The sequence below is a fragment of the Lissotriton vulgaris genome, chromosome 6, assembly GCF_964263255.1.
Source record: "Lissotriton vulgaris chromosome 6, aLisVul1.2, whole genome shotgun sequence".
Classification (NCBI taxonomy): domain Eukaryota; kingdom Metazoa; phylum Chordata; class Amphibia; order Caudata; family Salamandridae; genus Lissotriton; species Lissotriton vulgaris.
In genome coordinates, this window is record NC_141694.1 from 1,156,258,887 (window position 1) to 1,156,284,552 (window position 25,666).

The 25,666-nt window shown below is 42.0% G+C and overlaps 1 protein-coding gene across 1 annotated transcript in view; it reads right to left on the reverse strand.

The window, feature by feature from the left end:
• LOC147708561 (chitin synthase chs-2-like) overlaps positions 1 to 25,666 on the reverse strand; it is a 709,679-nt gene that overhangs the window by 96,094 nt on the left and 587,919 nt on the right. The window lies entirely within an intron of this gene.

Consider the following 25,666-nt stretch of genomic DNA (forward strand, 5'->3'; position numbering starts at 1 on the left):
GGTGGTAAGTAAGCTTTGAACTAGCATAATCTGAAGCCTCCGGTCCTGACATAGAATCGAAATTTGCCTAGCTTATGTAACGGTAAGTTTCAATTCTATTAAGGACACAGAGGCGAGGATTATCCCACCCAGGCTACACAGTGGTTTCTCTACCCACCCGTATGGCAGTAAGTAAAGCGTTTTCCTTTACATTGTCTGTACTGTAATAGTCACTAAATGCTCCTCGCCTTATTGTTGCATTCCTGGGCCACCTCGCTTACGCTGTCCCCTTTTTTCGACAGGCAACGAGGGTGCTAAGCAGGATCAATGAGGTGTATGCGTGATCTGCGCGAAGAAAGAGGAGGAAGAGGAAGAGAGGGCCGGTTTTATAGCGGTGATGGACAGAATGGAAGGACTATGGACTGACAATATACAAGAGACTCTTGGGAATTGTTGTTTTTGATCTGTTAAACGTTCCGTCAAATGCTTTAGGCCTTAAAGCATTTTTTTGTTCACTGTTATATATATTTTCCTAAGCTGCTGTGGAGTCTTTATGTTAATAAAGCGAAGGAAGACATAGCATAATCCTCGCCTCTGTGTCCTTAATAGAATTGAAACTTACCGTTACATAAGCTAGGCAAATTTCGATTCCACATATAACATTATATATGAGTTTCCTTCACCTGACATCACAAGTGACATCAACAGCACTCTAATCAGACACAACTTCATCAATAGCAAGACTAATGGCTTTGTTCATCATATCAGGTATGACATCAACAATGACAGTTTCAATGGTAACAATTATATTTCATCTACATCCTTTTTCTATTTATCTATTCATTTATCTTATTTAGATATTCACCCATATATACTACTGAAAGCATATAACTATACAGGCATGATATTGTCTTTCATAGGAACGAAACGGACAGAATGGTAACCAAAGTACAAACATAACACATAGGGGCTGATTCACAGAACTAACTTAAGACAAAATCCTAAACTTACTACTTTTGGTATTCACAGAAGGCATTTAGTAGTAGTAAAGTGAGGATTTTGTCTTAAGTTTGATTTAAGACAAAATTAAGACAAACTTAAGACAGACTTAAGACAGACTTAAGACAGACTTAAGACAAACTGAAGACCAACTTAAGACAGACTTAAGACAGACTTAAGACAAACTTAAGACAGCATCCTAACTTAAGTCTGTCTTAAGTCTGTCTTAAGTTTGTCTTAAGTCTGTCTGTCTTAAGTATGTCTTAAGTCTGTCTTAAGGTTGTCTTAAGTCTGTCTTAAGTTTGCCTTAAGTCAAACTTAAGACAACATCCTAACTTTACTACTACTAAATGCCTTCTGTGAATAGTAGTAAGTTTAGGATTTTGCCTTAAGTTAGTTCTGTGAATTGGGCCCATAGTCCTTGAAACCAGGAGATTGTCCGGAGAAAGAGAGAGCAGGAGCATGCTTGAAGGATTAAGATCAGAGAAATAAAATATATAGAACCAGATGTACTAACCAATTTTGCTGTCACAAATACTCCGAAAATCTGAGTTGTATGCGCCAAACAATAGGTATTACCTTAAGTACGAATGCCATTTTAGGAGTCAATACGTTTTATTGACTCCTTATATGGGATTTTGAATGGTTAGAGTCAGATTTGGCATCCTTGTGGTGGTTTTCCCCTAACCTTTTGCATTTAACCCTCCTGTTGTGCAAACTTTATTTTTGCTCACTTTAGTACTTTAGTACTCTGCACACATTACCACTGCTAACAAGTTCTAAAGTGCTTGTGCTTTTGTCTTAAACATGGTAAGACTGGTTGCCAAATTGGCATATTTAATTTACTTGTAAGTCCCAATTAAGTACACGCTTCTTGGGCCAGGGCATGTAAATTACATGCTATTAGTGGGGCTGCTGGACTGTTCCACCCACTTAAGTAGCACTTTAAACATGCCTCGAGCCTTCCACTGCAGCCTGTGTGCTCAGTTTTAAACTGCAATATAGACCTGGCAAAATTAACCTTTTGCCAGGCCCAGACCTTCCTTTTTAATACATGTAGGTCACCCCTAGAGTAGGCCCTGGACAGCCCAAAGGACAGGGTGAAGTGAATCTAAAAAGTTGGACATGTACATTTTAGATTTACATGAGGAGCTGGCGGACAGGAAGGCATAAGGGTGTTCAGGTTGGACATAGTAAAAATCAGGATGGAGGAAAAGAGGTTGGCCATGGAAGCAGGCGAATGGAAGATGGCTCACATGGGGAACATCTGAGAGCTGGACATAAGGACTATTCAGAAAAGGGGGTGGTGATGAACAGAGTGTCTGAATTAAGCAGACCACTCTTACCCAGTCCAAAGATCAGGGCTTGATCCATCACTGTTATTTAGCTCACTGCACCATCCCAGCTCAGAACCTGGCTATATGCAAATCAGTCTGTCCCTGGCCCAGTGCATCATGGGAACAGGGCAGACTAAACTACCAAGCCAATTCTTCACCAGAAAGGAGACAAGCTTCCGGGGACCGGTTTCTGGCATTTCAGCCGTCGTCGGCCCGGCTTGCTTGAATCCTGATGGTGCAGTGAGCAAGGGACTCATGTCTGAGTATACCCTGCCACACCTATAGTGGCCAAAAACGATTCAGAAAAGGGGGTGGTGATGAACAGAGTGTCTGAATTGGACATAAGGACTAGGCAAGTAGAGTCCAGCAATCTTGATGACAGCATATCTGCAGTGTCTTCTGGAGACAAGAGGGTCATTATTCTAAAATGTCTGCTGCCTTACTTTGTTGTTGGGGATGACATCAACAAGTGTTTTGAACATTATGAGGCTGCTTTGCAGATCCATAGGATCCCTGAGGAGGATTGAGGGGCTAGACTCTGGAAGCACATCCCCAGTGAGAGGAGGGATGCCCTCCTGGCCCTATTTAAGGGAGACGAGGTGAGATATCCCCCATGAAGGACACCCTTGTCAGAAAGTCTGGCCACACCCCCGAGAAGTACAGGCAGAAGTTTAGGGACAGCCAAAAGCTGGAACAACAGTCCTGGATGGATTGAGTGGACATTTTTTGCAAGGCACTGGATGATTGGGTGAAGGTCTGTGAAGTGAAGCATTATCAGAGGCTGAAGCTATACAATTTGATTGTAAAAGCACATGTTCAGTCTTTGTTTTGTAGATCTGTGCCAATACCTTATTGATAGCAAGCTCACCGATCCCAGGGAGCTTGCCAAGGAAGCGGACCTCTGTCTCAGCACCAGGGACCATAAGAAGGTATCTGCTGGCGATCACCACAGGGGTCGGCTGGGTCCCCGCCAGAGGAGGAATGGGGAACAAAAACATAAAAACAGAGAGTTCTCTAAAGGTCCCCAAACTAGCTCTGAGGGTCAGACCTCCCAATACCCACTTGAACAGAAGAAGATATGGTTCCCTGATAGTAAGTCCTCATGGAAGGCACCCCTAAGTGTTGTGAGTGCCACCAGATTTGGCACTACAAGGAATATTCCAAGGGTCCCAAGTGGACACAGCCCCCTACTGGTGGGCAGATACTGGGGGTTGGGTAGTGTAGCACTCATGAAGGACATTGCCCCAGGGGAGGAAACTGCTGTCTGCCAGGATAACATAGAGGTTACCATAGTGTCCCTAGATGACAGAGATGGTACAGAGAACTCACATGCCTAGTAACACTAGGAAATACAGATAGCGAATCACCATTAATGGCCAGAGTTTGGAGGCTTTGAGAGATACTGGAGTCAGCATTACAAGTGTCAGATGTCATCGGGTGCCCTCAGAGCAGGTAGTCCATAATCCTTTTTTATGACATGTTGGGGATTCTAAAGGTGTTCAAAGTGTCTAGAATCTTTCTTTCCCCTAGAGAGCAATGAGCAAATGATGAATAGAGTCATTAAGAAAGTGTGTTTTAAAAAAAAAATGGCATCAATAACATATTTCCTGTGCTAAGACCACACTCTTCCCAGCTTTCAGAAACAGACAGAGCTGTAAAAAAAAATATTTTTTCCAGTACAGTATTTCCAGTTTTCTAAGTGGTTACAATATTTCAAATTTTTGTGGGTTTTAGCCACTTGCACTTTGTGGGGGAAATAGCCATGAAAACAGAAATGGACTTGGAAAGCTATACATTTCTGAAAACTATATAAAATTACGAATTCAGCAAGGGTAAGATATAGATTTGATATCTTTTTTTTTTAAAGAAGCTCATGGCTGAAATAAAATAAATAGTGATAATGAGGAGCAAAAAGTGCAAATATGGAACAATGTTTAAACTGCAATTTATTGCACTGATGGCTCATCTACAGTTTTTTTTAATAACTCTTTTTATTGAGAAAGCATCAGTTAAATCACATTACAGAGGGTCAAAAAAGGCAGCCGAGCATACATCAGGGGGCAACAGATTAAACAACGTTCATAATTATATGGGAACTTCACGGAGAAGGGGGGTCATCCAAAGCGGCAGCCAGGGGTGGTATACAAATTCCCCTCTGTAACTATTCCTAGGCCCTCAAATCAATGACAACTTTAGAGGGCATCCCGTCGCAAGATATGCAGTTTTCTCCCTAAACATGCACCAGTCAAAATTGTTTTCCCGCACTTCCAGGGTGGGAGGTTGCCCAGTTCCCCACAGTTGGGCAATATTTCGTTTAGCAATCATAAATCCCAAAGTAGCCCATTGCGTCTGTGAGGTATTCAAATCAGTAGGCTCCCAGATGTTAAGTAAGCACCTCCTTGCCTCCAGTGAAAGAGAGACCCCAAGGTCTTTATGTATGGTATCATGTAGATTGCACCAGTATGTATTGATTAATTCACATTCCCAGATGATATGTATAAAGGTACCCACTTGACCACATTGTCGTTTGCATAGCCCTCTGTCTGAGAGTCCCATATTCACCAGCCGCGGTCCGGTGATGTCAATCTTATGGAGAATTTTAAGCTGAACTAATTGCAAGCGGGCCGGAATTGCGACTTCCCTAGGGGAGGACACTGCTGTCTGCCAATCTTCCTCATCCAGCTCTATTCCGTCCTGCATCCATTTGTCTCTCAGCACCTCCAGAGGGTCAGGCCTGTGATTGATCAGTTTTTTATATATCAAGGAGATAGTTTTGTCAGGTAGGTGTCCGTCTAGTATCCTGTCCCCCAGGGGGGAGGCCTCTGGTGGCTCTGACCCCTCGGGAAGCGCAGAGAGAAGGGACTGACAAATCTGTCCATAGCGGAAGTATTCAGACTCCGCCAGTTTATATTCTACCTGCATGTCCTCAAATGAATTAATTCTCCCCTTCCCCCAAATATCTTTGATCGTGGAAATTCCTGTGAGATCCCACTTGTCGAAGCCTTTCGTCTTCCAGAGCGTGCCTAATTGCTCCGAATCCCACAGCTGGGTGGCCATGGTCAGCTTATTTTTCCAGCCCAGTGAACCCGTGGCCACATGCCAAACCTTGAACAAGTGTTTAGTCAGCCCGTCAATACCAGTCTATTGAGTCGAGAATATAGGGCTCTGCTATACCTACCCCCTGGGAGAAGCCATTTACCCATAGCATATCCAGGATCGTCAATCCCGCCATATGTGCCATGGTTGATCACGGCCAGCTGGGACACCCAGGAATATCTCTTGATATCCGGGAGGGAAATGCCTTCTCATACCAGGAGAGTGTTAATTTGTGCAAAGCAATGCGGGGCCTACCCTCCCACAAAAGATTCCGCTATAAGCTCTCTACCTCACTAAAGTATCTAGATGGTACCACATCCAGGGTGTTTTGCAGGGCACAGAGAAAACAGGGAAGGGCCATCATTATAAAGAGGGCTGCCCTTCCCAACAGTGAAAGAGGAAGCTTCTTCTAATTGGAAACATCACTCTTAACTCTTTGGAGAGGAGGAAGAAGGTTCGAGTATACCTAAGCGAGGTATCCAGTGAAACAAAATTCCCAAATATTGTGTTAACTTGTATAGGACAGTTCCATGGAGGGACAGGGGCGTTTCCCTTCAATAAAAACAGCAGGGATTTCTCCCAGTTGATGGAAATCCCCGAGTTTCTCCCAAAGGAAGCCAGGACATCAAATACCACAATAAGGGACTTGCGCGGAGAGGTCAGATAAAGCAGTAGATCGTCTGCATACAATGATATACAGTCTTCCCATTCAGGGGTCCATTGAAGACCTTTGATCGAAGGCTCCCAAGCCTATCCAAGCGGCCAGAGGCTCCAGAACCAAAGAGAAAAGAAGGGGGGACAGCGGGCAACCCTGACGGGTGCCCCGTCCCAGCAAGAAGAGAGCCGAAGCTCTATTTATCACTACTACTTGAGCTAGCGGCTCCGAGTACAGCAGACGTACCCATCCAATAAACCCGGGGCCAAACCCAAACTTTGCCAAAACTGCCCACAAGTAAGGACATTCTATTGTGCCAAATGCCATTGTTGCGTCGAGTGATGCAATTATAGCTGGCTCCTGTAGAGTGTGAGCTCTGGCTAACACCCCGTGCAGTCTGCGCAGATTTAAGACAGTGATCCTAGGGGGCATAAAGCCCGACTGGTCGGGGTGCACCTCATTGCTGATGACTTTTACCATTCTATTTGCCAGGAGTTTTGCCAAAATCTTTGGCTCAGCGTTCAGGAGTGAAATGGGCCTGTAGGAAGCACAGCTTGTTTTAATCTTGCCCTCCTTATGGATCACAACTATCAATGCAATTATCTGATCTCTAGGGAGAATCCCTGTGTCCCTGAACTCCATAAACATTTCCTTCAAATAAGGCGCGAGCGTATCTGGTTTAAATTTATAAAGTTCAATGGGGAGCCCCTTGAGGCCTAGTGCCTTACCGGAGTTCAATGAGCGGATGGCCGGGGCAATCTCGTCTGCTGTCAGCACACTATCCATAAACTGTTGGTCATCGAGGGAAAGACATGGGAGTTGTATAGCTCGGAGCAATAAATGGGGATCAGCTTCTGGGTAGGAAGAAACCGATGTATATACCGCCTGGAAGTGTTCAGCAAATGTATTTACTATATCCTGCGGTTCAGTGAGTCGTGTCCTTTCCTTCGTCAGGAGCTCAGGGACCAACCGGCAAGCCCAATCTCTCTTATCCAGCCATGCAATAAGCTTCCCTGCCTTGTCCCCCAGCTCGTACAGTCTACCCTGTTGCTTCCTACCAAGAGCCTTAGCCCTATCGGTGACCAATGGCCTGTAGTCGTGCTGCTTCAGGCTCAGTTGATGAAGCTTAGCCCGCGTCACTCCAGTCTGCTGATATCAGTTTCCAACTCCACCACTTCCCTCTGCTTATCCTTCTTATATCCCGTTATCACAGACAGGGCGTGGCCCCGGATAACTGCCTTAACACTTTGGGTTCTTGAGAGATTTTCCTCCTGTGCTGCAGGCCCCTCTTTCCCATTGTTCATGACGAGCTCAGCTCGTCATGAGCACAGCTCAACCGTGCCTCATGACGAGCTGAGCTCGTCATGAGCATCGAAGGGGTTAAAGACCTCCCATAGGGACCCAGGCGAAGACAAGGAACCCACATTGTTGGCAAAGTAGTCATCTAGCTTAGCAAGGAAGACTTTGCGGGTCTTGGCATTGCGCAAATACCACAGATTTAGTGGAGCCGCCCTTCCCGCCGTGCCCCGGGTTATGACAATGTGGATCTAAAGTGGAGAATAATCTGATATGCCACTGGCTAAATACGTAAACTCCGAATGTTTGATGCTTGTGCAGCAGGGACCAAACAGTAGTCCAGGCGTGAGAGACTATCATGTGCCTCAAGTGTGAAACCAGTGGACCACTGGTTCCATCCTTATGTACACACAATCATTCCTGGTTATCAACATTAGTGACTACCACCTTACCCCTAATGAAATTCAACTCCTACAAAAGGGGACATCATTCGTACCAACCGCAATCACAGATAACTTAGAATTGGAAGTAAGCTTCTTTAAACTCATGCGCAAGCTTCGACTGCGTCACTTTTTTGATAATGTACTACCACAACAAACCAAGGATGAGCCTGATAAGTTACAAGGACTAAGACCACCAAGTACCTTTCAACCACTGGTCAGCCACAAGACACTCGACCTATTTGAAAATATGGTGAAACAAGACCTTTCTGGCATCAAACATGTAAACAAAAGGGGCAAAAACATAACCCAAAAGGATTTGGATACCCTTAAAAAATAGCAACCAACAGCAAAATTATTTGCACCAAAGCTGATAAGGGGGAGCGCTAGTTATCATGAATAGTACCATGTACGAGTCTAAAGTGATGGAACACGTCTCGGACACTACGACCTACATGAGTTGGATAATAATCCCACACGAGAATTCATGAAAAATTTACAAAACATCCTAGAGAAGGCTCATGAAGCAGGCACTATCAATGATAGAACAACTAATTTTCTCACAAAATCCAATCCGAAGAGCCCAACCTTAAGAATTGTACCAAAAATACACAAAAATATCATGGATCCTCCTTTGAGACCCATAGTCTCCACATGTGGTAGCTTACACGAGCCAATTGGCCAACTCTTGGATAAATACCTCCAGCCTACGGTACAAGCCATGAGAACATACGTAAAGGAAACCACTCATTTCCTTTCTAAACTACAAGAGGTAACCATTGATCCAGAAGACAAATTAGTGCTCTGCACTGCGGATGTACGTTCACTTTATACCACTATACCCCACTCCCTGGGAATAGAAGCGATTGAGCAGGTACTATTAAACACTGACCTGGATTTATCTTTCCAAATGTTTTTGATGGAGGTAATGCTCTCCACACTGTATCAAAGTTATTTCACATACCAAGACACATGGTATCAACAATTAGTTGGAATGGCCATGGGCAATTCAGCGGCACCAGTATACGCCAACATATTCATGCAATAATATGAGGAGACTCACATCTTTGCCAACAAAAAATGGACAGACAATCTTAAACTTCTGATACGCTAGATTGACGATATATTCATTATTTGGAAGAACACCAAGTTGGAGCTACAAACGGCTCTCACTGAATTTAATCAAATTGATGAACGCATCCAGTTGACCTGCCAAATATCTGATAAATCTGTAAGCTTTTTAGATGTCAAAATTACCATCAATCAACAAGGCTTTGAAACAGACTTGTTTGTAAAACCAACAGATAGAAATAACATGCTTCACTTCACAAGTTTTCATGAGCCTAACCTCAAAAAACACCTTCCTTTCTCACAAATGGCACGTGTTAAAAGAATCACGTCGGATCCAAACAAACTGGAACAAAGGATCGATGAAATTGCTACCAAATTCCACAAAAGAGGGTACCCTGAAGAGATCATCGAGGAATCAAAACAAAGGATCTCAATTATTGACAGGAAGAAACTACTACAACCTAGTCAAAAGAAACAACAGACCCACATAGTGGTAGTTTCAAAATATTCCACCTCTAGTGCCAAATTCAAGAGGATCATATTTCAACATTGGTCATTGCTAAACCTTGAACCCGATTTCAATCAGATCTTCTTGGAACCCCCATTGTTTGCTTTCACTAGAGCACGCAACCTAGGAGAAATGTTGCAATATAAACCAGCGACAACAACAATATTCACAGGCACCAAAGCATGTCTTAATTGTGGAAACTGCAATAGCATTATTAAAGGAAATAAGATTAATCATCCTATGAAAGGATATGAGGTTAAACCTAAAGTCAATGCCACGTGTGATTCCAGTAATGTTATATATGCTCTTAAATGCCCATGTGGCAAACTATATGTTGGAAAAACGGAGCACCGTATCAAAATTAGACTCACTGAACACAAATCAAACATTCGTTTCAAGAACATGAAATCGTCATTGGCAACCCATTTTGTTGAAGAAAAACATAACATCTCCTAAATGAAGTTCATCATATTGGAAACCATTCACAAAGTAGAAGGTAGAGATAACATCAAATTTCTACTTCAAAGAGAAAATGCTTGGATACAAAGACTTTCAACGTACAAGCCTTTTGGCTTAAATGACAGAATTGAATTATCTTGTTATCTTTGAAAAGGCTCCAAGGTCGACCATGTAGCCCCTGTGAGACTTCATTTTGTTTTTTTTAATGCTTACTATTCATGTACATTGTTTAACATTACCTTGAACAATTGTCAAATGTATTGGGTCACAATACACTTCAACATTAATACCCTTTTTCAATAACAAGTCACGATACAATAGCATGCCCTGTTAAGATTCATGCGACCAACGTTTATCCCTGTGGGTTCGAATTTCCATAGTACGACACACACTTTTTTTCGTTTTCATTAACTCGTAATTCTCAATCTTTAATTTTCCCAGACCATGCTAGAACTTGGCATGCATTTTAGCATATACATTAACACTCTGATACAGCCAACCCATGCCGCTTCACTATGTAGGAACTTCTCTCATGATCGGGAACGTAACAGCGAGTCTGTTTTTCAGTTTCATTAATCACGTGATTGGAACTTCAGGAGTTTGAATAAAACGCGGTCAATGGCGGACACGTCTATACCGGCGTTCGTGAGAGGAGAGCGTTCGAGCAGACACCCTGACGAACTTTTCAAATAATCTCTAAAGGTCAGTTACCATGGTACATTGTTCGGTATCAGTAATTAACTGACCACGGCAGTAATGTGGTTTTTAACTTTATTTAAATGCAGGCTGCCAATGTTTTTTTACATTTTCCGCCCACAGAGCCAACAACGCAAATCCACAGAGACAGTGACATGTAAGATGATCAACATAATTTTTGCTTAAACACACGGGCATTCAGGCTTTTTTAAGGTGATACCTTAAACTTTCACTTATTATTATCACGACCTAACACAAAGAGAACACCATACACGTAATTGTTCCCAGGTTACATATGAGATTCATTGACAGTTTGTTCATTTATGTTTTATTTTTGTAGTGTCTTTTTCCTGATGAAGGGCACAATTAGTGGCCCGAAATGCATTGGACCTGTCTAAAGGACTTTGTCATATGTTGAAAATAATGATGAATGAAAGACTATTAAATGATGCATATGGAATACTTTTGGAAATTAATTGAAGAATAAAAACAGCAAATATCAAACATACAAAACGTTTATTGGATCCCCTGTTCCTAAGGAGGAATGATTGTGTGCACATAAGGATGGAACCAGTGGTCCACAGGTTTCACACTTGAGTCATATTACAGTAGACGCCGTGGGACGCTCGACGTCACTTGTGGAGCACCTACAAATTTGAGAAACATTAACATAGACTGTTGAAATCAGCTGTGCATCTGCCCTATTAATACTAGTAGACTATCATGTGCCCCAGATTGGAAAGTGTACTGTTTTTGATCTGGGTGGAGTAACCTCCAACTATCGACAAGTCCCATTGTGTCTATAAAGTCTGGTAGCCACCGCATTGCCCTCCCCATTTCCCGTGGGGGATACCTGTCCATCATACCAGAGACGACCGCGTTAAAGTCGCCTCCCAAGAGTAAAAGCCCCTCAGAGAGCGAAAGTAGGACTGTCCCTAAATCTGCCAGCATTGTGCCTTGTAACTCCGGTGGAACATAAGCATACATAAAGGTTATATGTTGTCCCTCCCACATGCCTGTGACTCCAATATACCTGCCCCTCCCATCCTCCCATGTGGAGGTCATTGCCAGAGGAAATGCTTTACGAATCAAGATACCCACTCCCCTTGAGCCTGACGTGAACCCGGAGTGTGCAATTAACTTGTACCCCATTCTGTGCAGAGCATTGCATGAGTTCTCAATGAGATGTGTCTCTTGAAGCAGGACCACATCCGGTGCCTGCCTTTTAAGGAATTGAAGAACTACACTACGTTTGATTTTATCCCCCAACCCATTAATGTTCCAGCTTAATACTTTTATTTCACTACCTCCCATCGTCTACCCGGTACTTCCAGTGCGCCCCCGCATTTCGTCTATTGAAACAGAATTCTGTGCTGATGCGACAAACAAACCAACCAACATAAAAACCAAACCTCCCCCCAAAAATCCCCCCACCCCTCTGCCCTGCCCGCTGGTCTTCAAACTGCCCATTGAAAATGCAGAGTGCCTGTCGCCCCTAACGATTCAAAGAAAGAAAAAAAGAGGGAGGGTTCGGCCTCACTGCCCCACCCCCAGACCCCTTCTGAACTAGTAAATCACCCGAGCCCCAAAACCCAATAACAAACCAAACTCCCAGAGAGTCACACAGCAGTTCCAAGGCCATATGGTCACTGATACCTGACAGATTCAAGTCACACATCGAAATAGAAAACAGTATTATTCACGTTCCACTGTCTCATGGTCTTCTGATCGGTCTGGCATGCCTGCTCCATCCCGAGGGAGAGTGTCTATCCAATCTGCCACAGTATGTGGTTTGTCAAAAAACCAAGCCCTCCCATTGACCTCCACCCTTAGACGTGCCGGGAACATCATGACGTATTTCAACCCCTTCTCTCTCATCTTCTTCTTAACAGCCAAAAAGTTACGTCGCTGCTTCTGGACCGTCTGCGTAAAATCCGGAAAAAAGGAAAGGGCAGCATTTTCTTACGGGATAGGGTCCCCGGACCGTGCAGCTTGCAGGAAGCATCTCTATCCCTGAAGTTCAGGACCCTGGCGATCATGGGGCGCAGCGGGGCTCCAGGTCTCGGTCTCCCCCCCGGAACCCTGTGGGCACGCTCAATGGTAAAAAGTTTGCTTAGGCCTTTAGGTTGGAGATGTTTGAGGACAAAGTCCTCCACAAATAGATCCGAGGCGGGGCCCTCCGATCTTTCGGGCACCCCCAAAATACGAACGTTGTTTCGCCGGGCCCTACTTTCGTATTCATCCAGCTTGCGTTCTGCCAGTTCATGGGAGGATTTAAGCACACATACGTCTTGTTGCAGCTTGGCCACATCCTCTACCAGGCTGAAAGTTTTAATATCAAGTGATTTAACCTTCTCATTAACTTTAGTAAGGTCTGCTGTTATGAGAATAACTTCCAGGGAAACTGTGTCCAGCTTGGCATCTAGTGTCACCATTTGCTGTCCCAGGGAGGATTTAACACCATCTATGGCAGCCATGATGTCGTGCAGCGTGGCATCCCCCCCCCCCCCGGATCCGGGGACCCCTCAGCCGTGACAGTGGAAGACCCCAGGCCGGCCGGCGAACCCTTCAGCAAAGTATAACGGTCAAGCTTGTTTGACTGTACCGGCTTTAGTGTCCTCGCCCCCTAGAGGAGTTCCTCTTCCCATCCTGCTTGGACGCCAATGCATGTGTTATGCACAGGACAGCTTGGCATTCAGTCTGGTCCCCCCGTGCCAGCGAACACGATTCTCCAGGGTCTTAGGCACGATCCACCCCTCAGCAAGATATTTCAAGTGAGTCTCCTACCATGGGGGACCCTCCGCACACTCCGCTGCCCAGTCGCAATCAATTGCCACCAGCACCAAGACACCCCCCACTACCAGAGCTTCTCAGGGCCAATTGTCTCACAATGCTGGATTCGCCACGGTTCTTCCTTCCGCCCCTTATCCAGGCAACACTCTCCTCCTGTTTGCCCGTCTACAGCAGAGTCTGTTCTAGCTCATGGGCAAGGGGACTGGGATCTCCAATTCACCCAGGATGACTCCCCAGTATGCCAGGTCTCTCCCAGTTTCTAGCCACACCAAGATCCAGATGAGAAGTTCGGGGGTAGGGGGGGGGCACAGTGTACCCCCAATCTTTACTTACCCCCGTTTCAGCCAGGATGTTGTCCGCCGGCGATCTCCAGAGCCCCGCCAGACTCGGGGCCCTCAGCTACTCCCCTTGCTCAGCGGAGGGAGGGGGCAGAGGGAGGGGGATCCAGTCGTCGCTGCGGCTCTTTACACGGCCGCCGCCGCCTCCGCAACTCCCCCTCTGGTGGACCCGGCCGCAAACTTTCGGTTCGGGCCGCCATTGTTGTTGCACTCGGGGGCGGCCGGGTTGCCTACTTCAGTCCCCTGCTCCGGCTCCCCGGCAGGCCCAAACTCGAGGCGGGCGCTATTCCGGCCCACGATGTCCCCCGGACTCCGGAGCAGGCTCCAAGTGCTCCGCGCGACCTCCGGTTTCGGCTGCGGGGCTCAGGGGTCAGGATGAATCAAAGGATGGTGGGGCCGGTGGATGAACTCGGCGGAGCTGAGGGTCTACGCAGCCATCTTTATCAGGCTCGTAGCTCCTCGCCTCATCTACAAAATTAATATACCATTTAATCCATCACACCCTTTCAGTCGCAGTGATATATAGGGCTTGAATTAGAGTTTGGCAGATGGATGACTCCATCACTAACATGACGGATATCCTGTTTTCCTTATTACAAGTGCACTATATCCTATGGCACTAATTAGAAGATGGAAGGGATATCCCTCATGTTTGTGATAAAGTACACCATTTGCCAAACTCTAAGTCAGATGCACATTGTTTGTTGGTTGTCAAAAAATACCCATGCCAACAACCGAGCTACAACGTACAATGATTTTTTCCTTAGGTTTCAATCATGCATCAATTTAATATTTAAAATCTAATTAATAAAAAATGAATATGAAGAAAAGCTGTACATTTTCTGATAGTTTGAAATGTACCACAATACCGTGTTTAAGAAAATGAGTAATTTGCAGCACTTTAAATTTGTGGTTACCCACAATATTAGGTGAATCCGAGTTTTATTTTTACAAAATGTGGTCTTTAGTGCACGCTGACTTACATTTTGAAGTCAAACATATAATGAAACTCCACAGATAAATAACAAATGTCATACCACCCAATATTCACACACATCTCCAAATAATAACTTGTATGTTTGGGTCTATTGCATGTGACAGGAATGTACCCAAAATGCAATGTGGAAACAACTAGATTTTTTCATTGAATGTCAATCATTATGGTGGAGAGGGTAGAGGTGATAATTGGGCCTCTGTTTGGATATGGTCCAGGCACAACTATAAACTCCAGACAATTCTGAAGACTAGACACTTGGGTGAGTCCAGTGTAGTGTGGCCTGCATAGATCCCACTGATTTTTCATACTCAGAATGCCCTGCAAATGTCACTCTTTGGTTAAAATCGCAGAATTTCCTCACATTTCTGTGAGCGAAATTTCAGGAATCTGTGGGAACTGATAAAATCTCTACTTTCCTTCATTCCCATACTTCTCTCCATGAACATGGTACCCCACATTTGTGGGTGGGCCTATTGTACATGACAGGTACACGTTGAAACTTTGATTATATGAAGTCAATGTAATGTCAGTGTGGTCTTTACATGGTTAACATTTTGGCCTTTTCTTATCACATGCTTTAAGTGTGGGTACCATTTTTCTTGGGTGGGAACACTGAGTGATAAGACTTTTGACAGGTCTGGCAAGGCAGAGGTGAGTGTGAGTAGCAGCACTGTACCCTTGATGCAAATTTGATGCAGGCTGATGAAAATTTAACAAATATCCAAGTAGGGTTTCATATAACACAAGACAGATAGGACAGCCTTAGGACTCCATTTTTTAAATACATGCTTTCTAGCATCATGGCAGGTAGGCCCAGAAAAAAGCAGAGAGAGCATGTAGGCAATTAAGATTTTCCAGTTGGATGTATGAACCATTGAGTTTCATAAACAAATTCTCCATTTATATATATATATATATGTGATCAAGGGCAGTCCTTGCCCGAAACGCGTCGTGCCTACCTTAACCTGTGGATGGATAATAAACTTCATCTGTAACACTCGAAAAGCAGCGTGGTGGTCCGTGATTTTTCTGTGGTCCAAACCTTTGCGAGCAGAAACTGACCCATATAAAGGTGATTTTACCATGTGAAAAAGCCTTCTGCTGTGATATCATGAATATTGTTTGAAAGAAAACTAATATCTCATGATTTTCCCACAGTGTTTTGGAAGGGGATCTATAAGCTAAACTGAAAGCATATTTTCTGTAAATTCACATTATCTTTCTCAGTCATGTGAAAATGAAGTCTGACATTCTCAGTAAAACATGTACATCCAACAAGGACAGAGACTGTCAGTTGATTCCTTTGTGCTCTACTGCAGCCTCCTAAAGTGTTCTAAAGAACAACTAGAGCGCTAACAGTCCTACGTATTACAAAGGTATAGCACACCTGGAGCCATCGTGATGGGAATAAAGTGGTAACTCTTAAAACATTTAATTTAAAAAGGAACAAAATGAGGGGGTATATTATGCAATAGAAGGTATTATTAGTGCTGCAGAAAGAAAAATTAGGGCACATTTTGAGTGACTTTTCAAATCCTCTTCTATTTCATTAAAAAATTCTGACATGCAGTCTCCCAAAATGGCCACCAGAGACAAAAGAGCCCAAATGTAGCCCAAATATCACCCAGATGTAGCCCAAGTATAGCCCAATGACAGAATGTCCCAGAGTGTTCTAAAGAACAACTAGAGCGCTAACAGTCCTACTTATTACAAAGGTATGGCACACCTGAAGCCATCTTGATTGGAATAAAGTGGTAACTCTTAAAACATTTAATTTAAAAAGGAACAAAATGAGGGGGTATATTTTGCCATATGAATTATGATTAGTGCTGCAGAAAGAAAAATTAGGGCACATTTTGAGTGACTTCTCAAACCCTCTTCAATTTCATTAAAAAATTCTGACATACATCTCCCAAGATGGCCACCAGAGACAAAAGAGCCTAAATGTAGCCCAAATATCACCCAGATGTACCCCAAGTATAGCCCAATGACAGAATGTCCCAGAGTGTTCTAAAGAACAACTAGAGCGCTAACAGTCTTACTTATGACAAAAGTATGGCACACCAGAAGCCATCTTGATTGGAATGAAGTGGTAAGTCTGAAAACACTCAATTTAAAAAGGAACAACATGAGGGGGTTAATTTTGCCATAGAAAGTATGATTAGTGCTTCAGAAAGAAAAATTAGGGATCATTTTGAGTGACTTCTCAAATCCTCTTCTATTTCATTAAAAAAATTCTGACATGCAGACTGAAACATGCACTTTGAATACCAGCAGCAGACGTCCCTGGTGAGCAGTAGCTTTACTACAGTGATCTAATGTGCAACTAGAGTGCTAACATTCAGAATTTATGGCAAATGTGTGACACATCTGAATGCCTTCTTGATGGAACCAAAGTAAACAAGCATTGAAAATGCAATAGATCTCGCCCTCGTTTAAGTTAAAGCCATTCTGTTTGTAATGAGGTGGCTTTTTAGCTTTGCTTTTATTAGTGTTTTTTCAACTTTCATGTAAATAACATGCATCTGTATGCATATATGTATATGTATGCATGCATTTATGTTTGTATTTATATAGATACAGATGATATATGTTTATATATGTATGTATATATATATATTCACTGAAAAAACCATAGGTTATAGACCATATATAGTTAGGAATTAGCATTTACAAAACCTTGAAAATTCACTGAACAAAACATAGGTTATAGACCATATATAGTTAGGAATTAGCATTTACAAAACCTTGAAAATTCACTGAAAAAACCATAGGTTATAGACCATATATAGTTAGGAATTCGCATTTACAAAACCTTATTTTACTCACACAAAACCATTGAAATTCCATATATAGTTAGTTGCACTAACTATATATCGCGCACCCGCAATCCACTGCTGATGATGTCACATATTACATCATTCATGACATGGTCAGTGACATCACTGATGACATCACTGATGACATCTCAAATGACATCACTGATGACATCTCAAATGACATCACTGACGACATCACTGATGACATCTCATTTGACATTACTGATCACATCACTGATGATATCATTCATGTGATAATACGATGAACCTCTTCAGACTCTAATATAACCTTAGATACAATCAGTGTAAACAGACACTCACAGACTGTCACTCATCCATGGAGTTACTCACACACCTAGTCAGTCATGCAAAGAATCAATCACACCTCCATTTCCTCAACTATAGAGTTATACAAACTTTACTTATTCAAACATATACTAACACATATTTACTCTCTTATACAATCCCTGATACAAGTTCACAATGATCCATACAGCCACTCACACATTCACTGGCTCTTATGCACAGTTATTTATATATGTCAACTCTCACATGTACTGTGTTTTACATATGTACTTACTTTGACATGTAGCACTGAGATATCCATTCACTCACCAATACACTCATGCACACAGTCAACCGCCCATACAGCTGTTTCCACATGCACTTTTGAAACCATACATCTAGTGAATCAACTGCTCACACATCTATGCACAGAGTCATACACCTCCCAGCCACCCACACACACACTCAGTCTCCCATACAAATACTTGGGCAACCAATCAATAACCCATATAGTTACTCATATAGCTACTTATCAACACATGCAACAGTTTACAGAACAACAGACATAATGATGCACAAATTAAGACAGTTTAGTCACTAACCCATGCACTCAGTGAGACACATTTAATCACTCACTCATACAGTCAGTCATGCACCTACTAAATCCTTCATCCAGACACTTATACATCCACTCATTCTTCAATATGTAAGACATATTTTAACTTTACAGAAACATACAGTCACTGGATGTTGTCATCAGTGATGTCATCAGTGATGTCATTAGTGATGTCATCAGTGATGTCACTGACCATGTCATGAATGATGTAATATGTGACATCATCAGCAGTGGATTGCGGGTGCGCGATATATAGTTAGTGCAACTAACTATATATGGAATTTCAATGGTTTTGTGTGAGTAAAATAAGGTTTTGTAAATGCGAATTCCTAACTATATATTGTCTATAACCTATGGTTTTTTCAGTGAATTTTCAAGGTTTTGTAAATGCTAATTCCTAACTATATATGGTCTATAACCTATGGTTTTTTCAGTGAATTTTCAAGGTTTTGTAAATGCTAATTCCTAACTATATATGGTCTATAACCTATGGTTTTTTCAGTGAATATATATATATACATACATATATAAACATATATCATCTGTATATCTATATAAATACAAACATAAATGCATGCATACATATACTTATATGCATACAGATGCATGTTATTTACATGAAAGTTGAAAAAACACTAATAAAAGCAAAGCTAAAAAGCCACCTCATTACAAACAGAATGGCTTTAACTTAAATGAGGGCGAGATCTATTGCATTTTCAATGCTTGTTTACTTTGGTTCCATCAAGAAGGCATTCAGATGTGTCACACATTTGCCATAAATTCTGAATGTTAGTACTCTAGTTGCACATTAGATCACTGTAGTAAAGCTACTGCTCACCAGGGACGTCTGCTGCTGGTATTCAAAGTGCATGTTTCAGTCTGCATGTCAGAATTTTTTTAATGAAATTGAAGAGGGTTTGAGAAGTCACTCAAAATGTGCCCTAATTTTTCTTTCTGCAGCACTAATCATAATTCATATGGCAAAATATACCCCCTCATTTTGTTCCTTTTTAAATTAAATGTTTTAAGAGTTACCACTTTATTCCAATCAAGATGGCTTCAGGTGTGCCATACCTTTGTAATAAGTAGGACTGTTAGCGCTCTAGTTGTTCTTTAGAACACTCTGGGACATTCTGTCATTGGGCTATACTTGGGCTACATCTGGGTGATATTTGGGCTACATTTGGGCTCTTTTGTCTCTGGTGGCCATTTTGGGAGACTGCATGTCAGAATTTTTTAATGAAATAGAAGAGGATTTGAAAAGTCACTCAAAATGTGCCCTAATTTTTCTTTCTGCAGCACTAATAATACCTTCTATTGCATAATATACCCCCTCATTTTGTTCCTTTTTAAATTAAATGTTTTAAGAGTTACCACTTTATTCCCATCACGATGGCTCCAGGTGTGCTATACCTTTGTAATAAGTAGGACTGTTAGCGCTCTAGTTGTTCTTTAGAACACTCTGGGACATTCTGTCATTGGGCTATACTTGGGCTACATCTGGGTGATATTTGGGCTCTTTTGTCTCTGGTGGCCATTTTGGGAGACTGCATGTCAGAATGTTTTAATGAAATAGAAAAGGATTTGAGAAGTCACTCAAAATGTGCCCTAATTTTTCATTCTGCAGCACTAATCATACTTTCTATGGCAAAATATACCCCCTCATGTTGTTTCTTTTTAAATTAAATGTTTTAAGAGTTACCACTTTATTCCAATCAAGATGGCTTCAGGTGTGCCATACCTTTGTAATAAGTAGGACTGTTAGCGCTCTAGTTGTTCTTTAGAACACTCTGGGACATTCTGTCATTGGGCTATACTTGGGCTACATCTGGGTGATATTTGGGCTACATTTGGGCTCTTTTGTCTCTGGTGGCCATTTTGGGAGACTGCATGTCAGAATGTTTTAATGAAATAGAAAAGGATTTGAGAAGTCACTCAAAATGTGCCCTAATTTTTCATTCTGCAGCACTAATCATACTTTCTATGGCAAAATATACCCCCTCATGTGTTTTCTTTTTAAATTAAATGTTTTAAGAGTTACCACTTTATTCCAATCAAGATGGCTTCAGGTGTGCCATACCTTTGTAATAAGTAGAACTGTTAGCGCTCTAGTTGTTCTTTAGAACACTCTAGGAGGCTGCAGTAGAACACAAAGGAATCAACTGACAGTCTCTGTCCTTGTTGGATGTACATGTTTTACTGAGAATGTCAGACTTCATTTTCACATGACTGAGAAAGATAATGTGAATTTACAGAAAATATGCTTTCAGTTTAGCTTATAGATCCCCTTCCAAACCACTGTGGGAAAATCATGAGATATTAGTTTTCTTTCAAACAATATTCATGATATCACAGCAGAAGGTTTTTTCACATGGTAAAATCACCTTAGAACCCACCACAATTCCTAAAACGAGTATGGTACCATCAACAAATGATTTATAATGTAACTAAACTCCTAAAACCCTCTATTAACTACAATGCTTTTTAATGAGGTGCTATCATGTATATTGGTCCCAAGATGGCTGCCAACACTTCTTGGATGAAGTGCTGACAGCCAATCAGATCAGATGTGTGGTTAGGCTCCGCCCAGATATATATCTTTTTTTGAACCTAAATTACTCAAAATCCACTGGAGCACATATATTGAGACCTAGCAAAGGCACATCGGGCTAACAGTCCCTACAATTTTGCCAAGTTTCGTGCAAATCCATTCAGCCGTTCGAGCTAAAAGTGAGGCCAACCGCCCTATGGAAATTAACATGGGAAAAACGTGTTTTGGGACCCCCCTTTTTTCTCGGCCCCCCCTTGATGAAATTCCCCCAAATTGTCAGGGGCTGCTCAGAAACAAAATGTTCCATTTTCCTGAAAATTTCAGCCAATTCCGTCCACAAACGCCAAAGTTATTAGACATAGAATTTTCAAAAATCCCATAGAGAAAAAATCCTAACTATATATACCTACTGGCGACCGCCAGTAGGTAATATATATTACCTACTGGCGATAGCCAGTAGGTATATATAGTTAGGATTTTTTCCCTATGGAATTTCTGAAAATTCTATGTCTAATAACTTTGGCGTTTGTGGACGGAATTGGCTGACATTTTCAGGAAAATGGCACATTTTGTTTCTGAGCAGCCCCTGAAAATTTGGGGGGGGTTCTTCAAGGGGGGGCCGAGAAAAAAGGGGGGTCCCAAAACACGTTTTTCCCATTCATTTTTCCATAGGGCGGTTGGACTCACTTTTAGCCCGAACGGCTGAATGGATTTGCACGAAACTTGGCAAAATTGTAGGGACTGTTAGCCCGATGTGCCTTTGCTAGGTCTCAATATATGTGCTTCAGTGAATTTTGAGAAATTAACGTTTTAAACAAGATATATATCTGTAACAGCGCTCCGGGCAGCGCTCCGGTTCGCGTACTTTTCGCGTATCGGAACTTTGCGATGCGAAGCTGATTGGCTCTCTGGTGTCTGTCAACATTCTAAACAGTCCGGAGCGGCCGCCATCTTGTCTCTCGGTAGGAACGAGAGACAAGAGGAGGCCAAAACAAAGGGGGAAATAAAGGAAAGGGGGCAAGGTAGACCCCTTCTGACCCCCTAGGATTGATGAGGGGGATATTATAGAGCCACGCGGGGCAAAAATTTTTTTTTTTAAAAATTCCGATTTTTTCCCCGTAGAGACGCGTCCCGGTACGCGAACCGGGCAGCTAACCGGGCAGCTAACCGGGCAGCTAACCGGCAGCGTAACGGGAGTCTGAGGAGTAGCTGATTGGCTGTCAACATTGTAAACAGTCCGGAGCGGCCGCCATCTTGTCTCTCGGTAGGACCGAGAGACGAGAGGAGGCCAAAACAAAGGGGGAAATGAAGGAAAGGGGGCAAGGTAGACCCCTTCTGACGCCCTAGGATTGATGAGGGGGATATTATAGAGCCACGCGGGGCAAAAAATTTTTTTTTTTAAAATTCAGATTTTTTCGCCGTAGAGACGCGTCCCGGTACGCGAACCGGGCAGCTAACCGGGCAGCTAACCGGGCTGCTAACCGTCAGCGTAACGGGAGTCTGAGGAGTAGCTGATTGGCTGTTAACATTGTAAACAGTCTGGAGATCGAGAGACAAGAGGTGGAAAAAAAAAAGGTGTAAATGAAGGAAAGGGGTAAGGTGAACCCCTAGGATTGATGAGGGGGCTATTAAAGTTGCCCGCGGGGCAAAAGAAAAAAATATTGCGATTTTTCGCGGTAGAGGTGCTTTCCGGTACGTTAACCGGGCAGCTAACTGGCAGCGTAATGGGAGTCCGACATATTGTGTTTTTGGAACGTTTGTGATATGTGCACGTGTGGATTTTGTCTAATTAAGGTAAAAAAAATATATATATATCTTTAAGCGTGCTCTGGCGCGCTTACGTTACGGGTTTGGTTTGCGCTGCAGAGACGATACGTCACGGTTATGCGATGCATCATGAGGCGTCTCACGGGCTACGTGATACGTCACGTAATAAAGAATATATTTTACAGCTATAGATATTAGCTTTTAAAAAACCAATGAAATTCACTGAAAAAACCATAGGTTATAGACCATATATAGTTAGGAATTTGCATTTACAAAACCTTGAAAATTCACTGAAAAAACCATAGGTTATAGACCATATATAGTTAGGGATTAGCATTTACAAAACCCTATTTTACTCGCACAAAACCATTGAAATTCCATATATAGTTAGTTGCACTAACTATATATCGCGCACCCGCAATCCATTGCTAATGATGTCACATATTACATCATTCATGACATGGTCAGTGACATCACTGATGACATCACTGATGACATCTCAAATGACATCACTGATGACATCACTGATGACATCTCAAATGACTTCACTGATGACATCACTGATGACAACACCCAGTGACTGTATGTTTCTGTAAAGTTAAAATATGTCTTACATATTGAAGAATGAGTGGATGTATAAGTGTCTGGATGAAGGATTTAGTAGGTGCATGACTGACTGTATGAGTGAGTGATTAAATGTGTCTCACTGAGTGCATGGGTTAGTGACTAAACTGTCTTAATTTGGCAATCATTATATATGTTGTTCTGTAAACTGCTGCATGTTTAAATCAGTAGCTATATGAGTAACTATATGGGTTATTGAATGGTTGCCCAAGTATTTGTATGGGAGACTGAGTATGTGTGTGGGTGGCTGGGAGGTGTATGACTCTGTGCATAGATGTGTGAGCAGTTGATTAACTAAATGTATGGGTTCAAAAGTGCATGTGGAAACAGCTGTATGGGCGGTCGACTGACTGCATGAGTGTATTGGTGAGTGAATGGATATCTCAGTGCTACATGTCAAAGTAAGTACATATGTAAAACACAGTCCATGTGAGAGTTGACATATATAAATAACTGAACATAAGAGCTAGTGAATGTGAGAGTGGCTGTATCGATCATTGTGAACTTGTATCAGGGATTGTATAAGAGAGTAAATATGTGTTAGTATATGTTTGAATAAGTAAGGTGTGTATAACTGTATAGTTGAGGAAATGGAGGTGTGATTAATCTTTTGCATGACTGAGTAGGTGTGTGAGTAACTCCATGGATAAGTGACAGTCTGTGAGTGTCTGTTTATACTGATTGTATCTAAGGTTATATTAGAGTCTGAAGATGTTCATTGTATTATCACATAAATGATATCATCAGTGATGTGATCAGTAATGTCAAATGAGATGTCAGTGATGTCATCAGTGATGTCATTTGAGATGTCATCAGTGATGTCATCAGTGATGTCACTGACCATGTCATGAATGATGTAATATGTGACATCATTAGCAATGGATTGCGGGTGCGCGATATATAGTTAGTGCAACTAACTATATATGGAATTTCAATGGTTTTGTGCGAGTAAAATAGGGTTTTGTAAATGCTAATCCCTAACTATATATGGTCTATAACCTATGGTTTTTTCAGTGAATTTTCAAGGTTTTGTAAATGCAAATTCCTAACTATATATGGTCTATAACCTATGGTTTTTTCAGTGAATATATATATATATATATATATATATATATATATATATATATATATATATATATATATATATATATGTATATATATATATTACCTACTGGCGGTCGCCAGTAGGTATATATAGTTAGGATTTTTTCTCTATGGGACTTTTGAAAATTCTATGTCTAATAACTTTAGCGTTTGTGGACGGAATCGGCTGAAATTTTCAAAAAAATGGCACATTTTGTTTCTGAGCAGCCCCTGAAAATTTGGGGGGATTTCGTCAAGGGGGGGCCGAGAAAAAATGGGGGTCCCAAAACGCGTTTTTCCCATTCATTTTTCCATAGGGCGTTCGGCCTCACTTTTAGCTCGAACGGCTGAATGGATTTGCACAAAACTTGGCAAAATTGTAGGGACTGTTAGCCCGATGTGCCTTTGCTGGGTCTCAATATATGTGCTCCAGTGGATTTTGAGAAATTAACGTTTAAAAAAACAGATATATCTGTGACAGCGTCCCGGGTAGCGCTCCGGTTCGCGTACTTTTCGCGTAACGGAGCTTTGCGAAGCGAAGCTGATTGGCTCTCCGGTGTCTGTCAACATTCTAAACAGTCCGGAGCAGCCGCCATCTTGTCTCTCGGTAGGATCGAGAGACAAGAAGAGGCCAAAACGAAGGGGCAAATGACCATAATGGGGCTTAGTAGATCCTCCCTGACCCCCTAGGTTTGTGTGGAGGCTTTAAAAGGGCCCCGCGGGGCAAAAAAAAAAATCGTGTGCCCGGTACGCGCACCGGAAAGCGGTCCGGGGAGAGTACTATAAGGAAACAAGAATGATTGACTTTCAAAATATTGTATGTTTATTGATTGTTCGTTTTGTTGGTTTTTTTGGTTTATTTTTATTTACGTAGCAACATGTAGGTACCAATGCAGAGTCTATAAATAAATAAACACCGTCTCCTTTGTAGATATCTTGCAAGTTTTTTCTGAAGTTTTTGTGGTATATGGAATTCATACCATAGTCTGTCTGGAAAGCCGAAACAATATGGAGGTAGGAGATGATAAAGAGATGTTAAATACACATTGGAGATAATATAGTGGAAGAAAGGAAGTAACTATGAGCAAACTTACTATGTAACACAAAAAAGTTGCATAGTATATTTAAAGTCTGACTTTACATTATAATCAATTTGGTACTCGTTTACAAAATACATATAAAAATAAATAATGTCTCAAACAATTTTTGAATTATTAAATAACAATTTATTTTTCTGATTCTTTTTCAAAATTAAAA